Source organism: Cryptomeria japonica, unplaced genomic scaffold (assembly GCF_030272615.1).
Source record: "Cryptomeria japonica unplaced genomic scaffold, Sugi_1.0 HiC_scaffold_67, whole genome shotgun sequence".
NCBI lineage: Eukaryota > Viridiplantae > Streptophyta > Pinopsida > Cupressales > Cupressaceae > Cryptomeria > Cryptomeria japonica.
The window spans coordinates 254,292-262,500 of record NW_026728889.1 but is presented as its reverse complement, the minus strand read 5'-3'; the positions used below and the strand labels follow the sequence as shown (position 1 = coordinate 262,500).

Sequence of the window (8,209 nt, the reverse complement as noted above, 5' to 3'; positions counted from 1 at the left end):
GCCCCGGGTGCGCACCTCGCGTGCACCTTCGCCGCGGTGGGCACCATGGCGTGCACGAAGTCGGAGCCCGGTTTGCCCCGGGTGCGCACCTCGCGTGCACCTTCGCCGGGGTGGGCACCTTGGTGTGCAGACCTTGGCTGGGTTGCGCGCCCTGGTGGGCACCATGGTGCGCACCAAGGAGCGCTCCGAAGTGTGCTCCAAGGTGCGGCCTGCACGAAGTCGGAGCCCGGTTTGCCCCGGGTGTGCACCTCGGGTGGGCACCTTGGTGCGCATGCCTTGCCTGGGCTGCGCACCAGGGCGGGCTCAAGATGGCACCCGCGTTCCTTTTTTTTCACTATCTTTCAAAACGGAAATTTTAAAATCTCATTTTTTTTTGCCTTTTTCTGGAAATTAGTGAAGGCAGCGCATCAAAGGTGCGCACCTCGCTGCCCACCACGGTGCGCAACGCCGGTGGGCACCCGGGAGTGCTTCGAAGTGTGCTCCAAGGTGCTGCGTGCACGTTGTCGGAGCCCGGTTTGCCCCGGGTGCGCACCTCGCGTGCACCTTCGTCGGGGTGGGCACCTTGGCTGGGTTTGCCCCGGCTGCGCTCCGAAGCGGGGTTATTGGAGCGCCGCCTCTTTTTTTGTCGGAGCGTTTGGTGGGGTTTCTCGCATTGGCTCTTCCGAGGCCCGGTTGCCACCCTGGCGCGCACGAAGTCGGAAGTAGGGTTAATTGCCCGGGTGCGCACCTTTGCCAGGGTGGGCACCTTACCTGGGCTGCGCACCAGGGCGGGCTCAAGATGGCACGCGCGTTCCGTTTTTTTCACTATCTTTCAAAACGGAAATTTTAAAATCTCCTTTTTTTTTTGCCTTTTCTGGAAATTAGTGAAGGCAGCGCATCAAAGGTGCGCACCTCGCTGCCCACCTTGGTGTGCTCTGAGGTGCGCACCCGGGAGCGCTACGAAGTGTGCTCCAAGGTGCGGCGTGCACGTTGTCGGAGCCCGGTTTGCCCCGGGTGCGCACCTCGCCTGCACCTTGGCCGGGGTGGGCACCTTGGCTGGGTTTGCCCAGGGTGCGCTCCGAAGCGGGGTTACTGGAGCGCCCCCTCTTTTTTTGTCAGAGCGTTTGGTGGGGTTTCTCGCATTGGCTCTTCCCAGGCCCGGTTGTTGGGTGCGCTCCCACCCTGGCGCGCGCGAAGTTGGAAGTTGGGTTAATTGCCCGGGCGCGCACCTTCGCCAGGGTGGGCACCTTGGTGCGCACACCTTGGCTGGGCTGCGCACCAGGGCGGGCTCAAGATGGCACCAGCATTCCCTTTTTCTCACTATCTTTCAAAACGGAAATTTTAAAATCTCGTTTTTTTTTTGCCTTTTATGGAAATTAGTGAAGGCATCGCATCAAAGGTGCGCACCTCGCTGCCCACCTTGGTGTGCTCCGAGGTGCCCACCACGGTGCGCAACGCCGGTGCGAACCCGGGAGCGCCCCGATGTGTGCTCCAAGGTGCGGCGTGCACGAAGTCGGACCCCGGTTTGCCCCGGGTGCGCACCTCGCGTGCACCTTGGTGCGCACACCTTGGCTGGGTTGCGCGGCCTGGTGGGCACCATGGTGCGCACCAAGGAGCGCTCCGAAGTGTGCTCCAAGGTGCGGCGTGCACGAAGTCGGAGCCCGGTTTGCCCCGGGTACGCACCTCGCGTGCACCTTCGCCGGGGTGGGCACCTCGGCTGGGTTGCGCGCCCTGGTGCGCACCAAGGAGCGCTCCGAAGTGTGCTCCAAGGTGCGGCGTGCACGAAGTCGGAGCCCGGTTTGCCCCGGGTGCGCACCTTCGCCGCGGTGCGCACCATGGCGTGCACGAAGTCGGAGCCCGGTTTGCCCCGGGTGCGCACCTCGCGTGCACCTTCGGCGGGGTTGCGCGCCCTGGTGGGCACCATGGTGCGCACCAAGGAGCGCTCCGAAGTGTGCTCCAAGGTGCGGCGTGCACGAAGTCGGAGCCCGGTTTGCCCCGGGTGCGCACCTCGCGTGCACCTTCGGCGGGGTTGCGCGCCCTGGTGGGCACCATGGTGCGCACCAAGGAGCGCTCCGAAGTGTGCTCCAAGGTGCGGCGTGCACGAAGTCGGAGCCCGGTTTGCCCCGGGTGCGCACCTCGCGTGCACCTTCGCCGCGGTGGGCACCATGGCGTGCACGAAGTCGGAGCCCGGTTTGCCCCGGGTGCGCACCTCGCGTGCACCTTCGCCGGGGTGGGCACCTCGGCTGGGTTGCGCGCCCTGGTGCGCACCAAGGAGCGCTCCGAAGTGTGCTCCAAGGTGCGGCGTGCACGAAGTCGGAGCCCGGTTTGCCCCGGGTGCGCACCTCGCGTGCACCTTCGCCAGGGTGGGCACCTCGGTGCGCACACCTTCTCAATGTTTTCTTGCCTTTTCTGGAAATTGGTGAAGGCAGCGCATCAAAGGTGCGCACCTCGGTGTGCTCCGAGGTGCGAACCCGAGAGCGCTCCGAGGTGCCCACGAAGTCGAAAGTCGGGTTAATTGCATTGTTTTCCCCGGGTGCGCTCCGAGGTGCGCAACATCAGCGCGCACCAAGGAGGGCTCCGAAGTGTGCTCCAAGGTGCGCACGATGGCGTGCACCTCTGGTGCGCACGATTCGGAGCTCGGTTTGACCGGGGTGCGCACACCTTGGCTGGGTTGCGCACCTTTTGTGCGCTCCAAGGTGCGCACGAAGTCGGAGCTCGGTTTGCCCCAGGTGCGCACCTTCGCCAGGGTGCGCACCTTGATGCGCACGCCTTGGCTGGGCTGCGCACCTTGGTGGGCGCCATGGTGCGCACCTTTCGTGCGCTCCAAGGTGCGCACGAAGTCGGAGCTCGGTTTGCCCCGGGTGCGCACCTTGGTGGGCGCCATGGTGCACTCCGAGGTGCCCAAGATTGGTGCGCACCAAGGAGCGCTCCGAAGTGCGCTCCAAGGTGCGCGCGAAGTCGAAAGTTGGGTTAATTGTCCGGTTTGCCTCGGGTGCGCACCTTGCGTGCACCTTCGCCAGGGTGGGCGCCTTGGTGCGCACACCTTGGCTGGGCTGCGCACACCTTGGCACCCGCGTTTCCTTCATTTTAAATTTTTTTTTTTTACAATCTCTCAAGTGGGAAATTCTATAATCTCAACTTTTTTTGCCTTTTCAGGAAACTTTTGAATGGAGCGCATCATTGGTGCGCTCCGAAGTGTGCTCCAAAGCTCTCTCCAGCTGCGTGCACCTGCCCCGGCCGCGCACCCGGCCCCGCCCAGCTTCGCTCACCTGTCCCGGGCGTCTGGTGCGGAACCTTAGAGTAAGAAACATCACCGTGCACCTTGGCCAACGTGCGCGACTCGACCGAGCGCGCACTGGCCGAGGTGCACACCGATTTCACCTGGGTGCGCGCGCAGCACCTCGGGCGCACCGGGGTGCGCGCACAACGCCCGGGTTGCACCGTGGCCTGTGTGCTCGGGGTGCCTCGGGTGCGCGCTCGGTGTCGCCCCCGCGCGCGCGGTAGTGCGGGCAGCGCACCCCGGCCCGGCCCGGCCCCGACGAGAACGCAAACGGGCAAAAGGTTTATTCAAATAGCATTGCGACGCCCGGCGAAAAACTAAAAAAGGGTGCAACACCGGGACTTCCCGGGAGGTCACCCATCCCAGTACTACTCCGGCCCAAGCGCGCTTAACTGCGGAGTTCTGATGGGATCCGGTGCACTAATGCTGGTATGATCGCACCCGTTATGAGCTTGTCGCAGTGTGTACTTAGCAAACCGCGACCCACGTGCGAATCCACCCCGGCCACCCACCCCCGTCGAGGTGCACACCCTCCCTCGCGAAGTGCGCCCCGTTCGCCAAGTGTGAGCCCTGCCCGGGTGCGCGCACCTTGCTAGGGCGTCGGGTGTGCACCCGGCCCGGCCTACGTGCGTGCACCTGGAGGGGGCGTCGTGTGCGTGCAGTGTCCCGTCTGCAACGCGGTGCCCACACACCACCTCGGGCGCAACGACCTGCGCTCACATGTGGGCCGAGTGCACCTTGGTGCATGTTCGGGGCGCCTCGGGTGCACGCTCGATCTTGCCCCGGTGCACCAAGGCGCTCGGTTTGCCCCGGGTGCGCACTTGGTGCAAGGTGGGCACCCAAAATAGGGATCAAGCACCAAAACACAAGTTTCGGGATGCAAAATGGGACCCAAGGACCACAAATGCGTTCCAAGACCCATGATGGGTCCACGAGAACAAAAATGTGTTCCGAGACTTAATAAACAAATATTGGGTTTTAGGAGAAGAAACATGCTCTGATGCCCAAAACGAGAATCGACCCCGAAAAGGCCACAGGCCAAAAGTGGGATGCGAGACAAAAAAAAATGGGACCCGAGGACCAAAATTGGGTTCCCAGGTCGAAGACAGGGCAACCGGACAAGAAACGACCTCTAAGGCTCGAAATGAGTCCCGACGACTAAAACTTGACAAGAAGCACCCATCAGGCACCCAACTCGACACCCATGGGATGCCGACCCACCCGGGCTTCCACCTAGCACACCTTGGCACCCACCCACCCTCGCACCCAACCTCGCACCCAACTTAGCACCTTTGAACCCACATTGGCACTCACCCTGACCCTGGCACCTTGGAACCCACATTGGCACTCACCTTGACCCTGGCACCCACCTTTGCACTCACCTTGGGACCCACCCTGGCTCCCACCTCGGCACCCACCCAGACACCCACCTTGGTTCCTTGGCACCCACCTTGGATCCTTGGCACCCACCCCGACACCCACCTTGGCACGCAACTTGGCTACTTGCCACCCACCTTGGCTCCTTGACGCCCACCCCGACAACCACCCCGTGACCTACCCTGGCTAGGGTTGGTGCACACCCACCCTGGTGCCCACCTTGGCACCCACCCTATGACCCACCTTGGCACGCACCTTAGTACCCACCCCGTTACCCACCCTAGGACCCACCCCGTGACCCACCTTGGCCAGGGTGGGTGCACCCACCCTGGTGCCCACCTTGGCACCCACCCATCCTAGCACCCAGCCTGTGACCGGGCTTGGAACCCAACCTTGCACCCGCACCCGTCTTGGCCAGTGTGGGTGCGCACCCATCCTGGCACCCACGTTGTGACACACCCTTTAACCCACGCACCCTAGCACCCACGTTGGCACCCACCTTGGAACCCAACCTAGCAACTTGGCACCCACCCCGTGACCCACCTTGGCATCCACCATAGCAGTCGCCGACTTGGCACCCACCTCGGCACCCACCTTGACACTTGTGGACCCACCTTGCCACTCACCCTAGCATCGACCCATCCTAGCACCCACCCTGGCACCTTTGCACCCTAGCACTCACCCATCCTAGCACCTAACCTGTGACCCACCTTGACACTCACCCTCGCACCCACCTTGGAACCCAACCTAGCACCCACCCACCCTGACACCAACCCTAGCACCTACCCACCCTTGCACCCACCCTGTGACCCATCTTGGCACCCACCCATCCTACCACTCAACCTATCACCCACCTTCTCACCCACCTTGGCATCCACCTTAGCACCCACCCACACTGGCACCTTGGCACCCACCTCGGGCAAGGTGGGTGCACACCCACCCTGGCACCCAATTTAGAACCCACCGAGCATGTTACCCACCTTGGCACCCACATTGCAGCCCACCCTAGTACCCACCCTATGACCCACATTGGCATCCACACCCTAGCACCCAGGCACCTCGACACCCGCCTTGACACCCACCCTAGCACTGAACCTGTGACCCACCTTGGAACTCACCCTAGAACCCACCCACCCTGTGAACCACCTTGGCATCCACCTTAGCACCCACCCACCTTGGCACCCACTCTAGCACTCACCCATCCTAACACCCAACTTGTTACCCACCTTGGCACCCGCCCTCGCGTCCACCTTGAAACCCACCCTAGCACCCACCCACGCAGGAGCCCACCTTGGCACCCAACCTAACACCCACGCATCCTGGCACCCAACTTGTGACCCACCTTGGAACCCACCCTAGTACCCACCTTTGAACCCACTATATCACCAACCCACCTTGGCACCCACCCTATGACCCTCTTTGGAATCCACCCTAGCACGCACCCACCCTGGCACCCACCATGGAGCGCACCCTAGCACCCACCCACCTCGGCACGCACCTCAACACCCACCTTGGTGTGCGCACTGCGCCAACCTCTCAAAGACCCTATGTGGTGCGCTCCAAAGTGTACACCTTTGGTGCGCTCCAAGGTGCGCACCTTTGGTGCACACCGAGGTGCACACCAAAGTGTGCACCGAGGTGAGCACCAAAGTGCACTCCAGGGTGCACACCAAGGCGTGCACCTTTGGTGCGGTCAATGCAAACGAATTCGGAAGTTGGGGTCGATGTCCTAATCGCTGCTGCAGACTACACGTATGAGAATCGGACAAATAGCTTTATATAGGGGAGGTGTTGCGTTTGATGGGTCGACTCCCCTGGTTGTGTGCACTGCACCAACTTCAAAGACCCTGTCTTGTTTAAGAAGTCAAAAGTTGGGGTGGATGTCCTAATCATTGCTGCAGTCTACGCATGTATGAGAATCAGACAAATAGCTTATATAGGGGAGGTGTTGCATTCGGTGGGTTGACTCCCCTGGTTGTGCGCACTGCGCCAACCTCAAAGACCCCGCATAGCAGAAGAAGTCGGAAGTCGGATTTTGGTGAGCACCAAGGCGTGCACCTTTGGTGCGGTCAACGCAGACGAATTCAGAAGTTGGGGTGGATGTCCTAATCGTTGTTGCAGGCTACACATGTATGAGAATCAGACAAATAGCTTATATAGGGGAGGTGTTGGGTTTGATGGGTCAACTCCCTTGGTTGTGCGCATTACGCCAACCTCAAAGACCTTGTTTTCGTTAAGAAGTCAAAAGTTGGGGTCAATGTCCTAATGGCTCCTGCAGGCTACACATGTATGAGAATCGGACAAATAGCTTATATAGGGGAGGTGTTGGGTTTGATGGGTCGACTCCCCTGGTTGTGCGCATTACGTCAACCTCAAAGACCTTGTTTTCGTTAAGAAGTCAAAAGTTGGGGTCGATGTCCTAATTGCTCCTGTAGACTACACATGTATGAGAATCAGACAAATAGCTTATATAGGGGAGGTGTTGGGTTTGATGGGTTGACTCCCCTAGTTGTTCGCATTACACCAACCTCAAAGACCTTGTTTTCGTTTAGAAGCCGAAAGTTGGGGTCGATGTCCTAATTGCTCCTGCAGGCTACGCATGTATGAGAATCAGACAAATAGCTTATATAGGGGAGGTGTTGGGTTTGATGGGTCGACTCCCCTGGTTGTGCGCATTGCGCCAACCTCAAAGACCCTGCATTGCGGATGAAGTCGAAAGTCAGAGTTTGGTGTGCTACAAGGTGTGGTCGAAGGTGCTCACCTAGGTGTGCACCTTTGGAGCACAGGAAAAGTGCCCTCCAAAAGTGCGCACCTTTGGAGTGCACAAAAGTGCCCTCCAAAAGTGCGCACCTTTGGAGCGCAGAAAAGTGCCCTCCAAAAAGTGCCCTCCAAAAGTGCGCACCTTTGGAGCGCAGAAAAGTGCCCTCCAAAAAGTGCCCTCCAAAAGTGCGCACCTTTGGAGCGCAGAAAAGTGCCCTCCAAAAAGTGCCCTCCAAAAGTGCGCACCTTTGGAGCGCAGAAAAGTGCCCTCCAAAAAGTGCCCTCCAAAAGTGCGCACCTTTGGAGCGCAGAAAAGTGCCCTCCAAAAAGTGCCCTCCAAAAGTGCGCACCTTTGGAGCGCAGAAAAGTGCCCTCCAAAAAGTGCCCTCCAAAAGTGCGCACCTTTGGAGCGCAGAAAAGTGCCCTCCAAAAAGTGCCCTCCAAAAGTGCGCACCTTTGGAGCGCAGAAAAGTGCCCTCCAAAAAGTGCCCTCCAAAAGTGCGCACCTTTGGAGCGCAGAAAAGTGCCCTCCAAAAGTGCGCACTTTTGGTGCGCACCAAGGCGCTGGTTCGGTCGTTGCAGGCGAGTTCGGAAGTTGGGGTCGATGTCCTGAGCGGAGGTGCAAACTACACAGGTGTCGGAATCGGACAAATAGCTTATATAGGGGAGGTGTATGCTTCGATGGGTCGACTCCCCAGGTTGAGCGCACCGCGCCAACCTCAAAGACCCTACGGTATGGATGAAGTCGGAAGTTGGGTCCGATGACCGATTCGATTAGTAGGTATGCTCATGAGGTCGGAATTTGGGTCCGAT

General features: G+C 60.1%; 1 non-coding gene across 1 annotated transcript; it reads right to left on the bottom strand.

The window, feature by feature from the left end:
• Positions 1 to 3,583: 3,583 nt before the first annotated feature.
• Positions 3,584 to 3,702, bottom strand: LOC131863673 (5S ribosomal RNA). Its single transcript, XR_009362571.1, has one exon. It is a non-coding gene; the product is annotated as a 5S ribosomal RNA (ribosomal RNA).
• Positions 3,703 to 8,209: the final 4,507 nt, after the last annotated feature.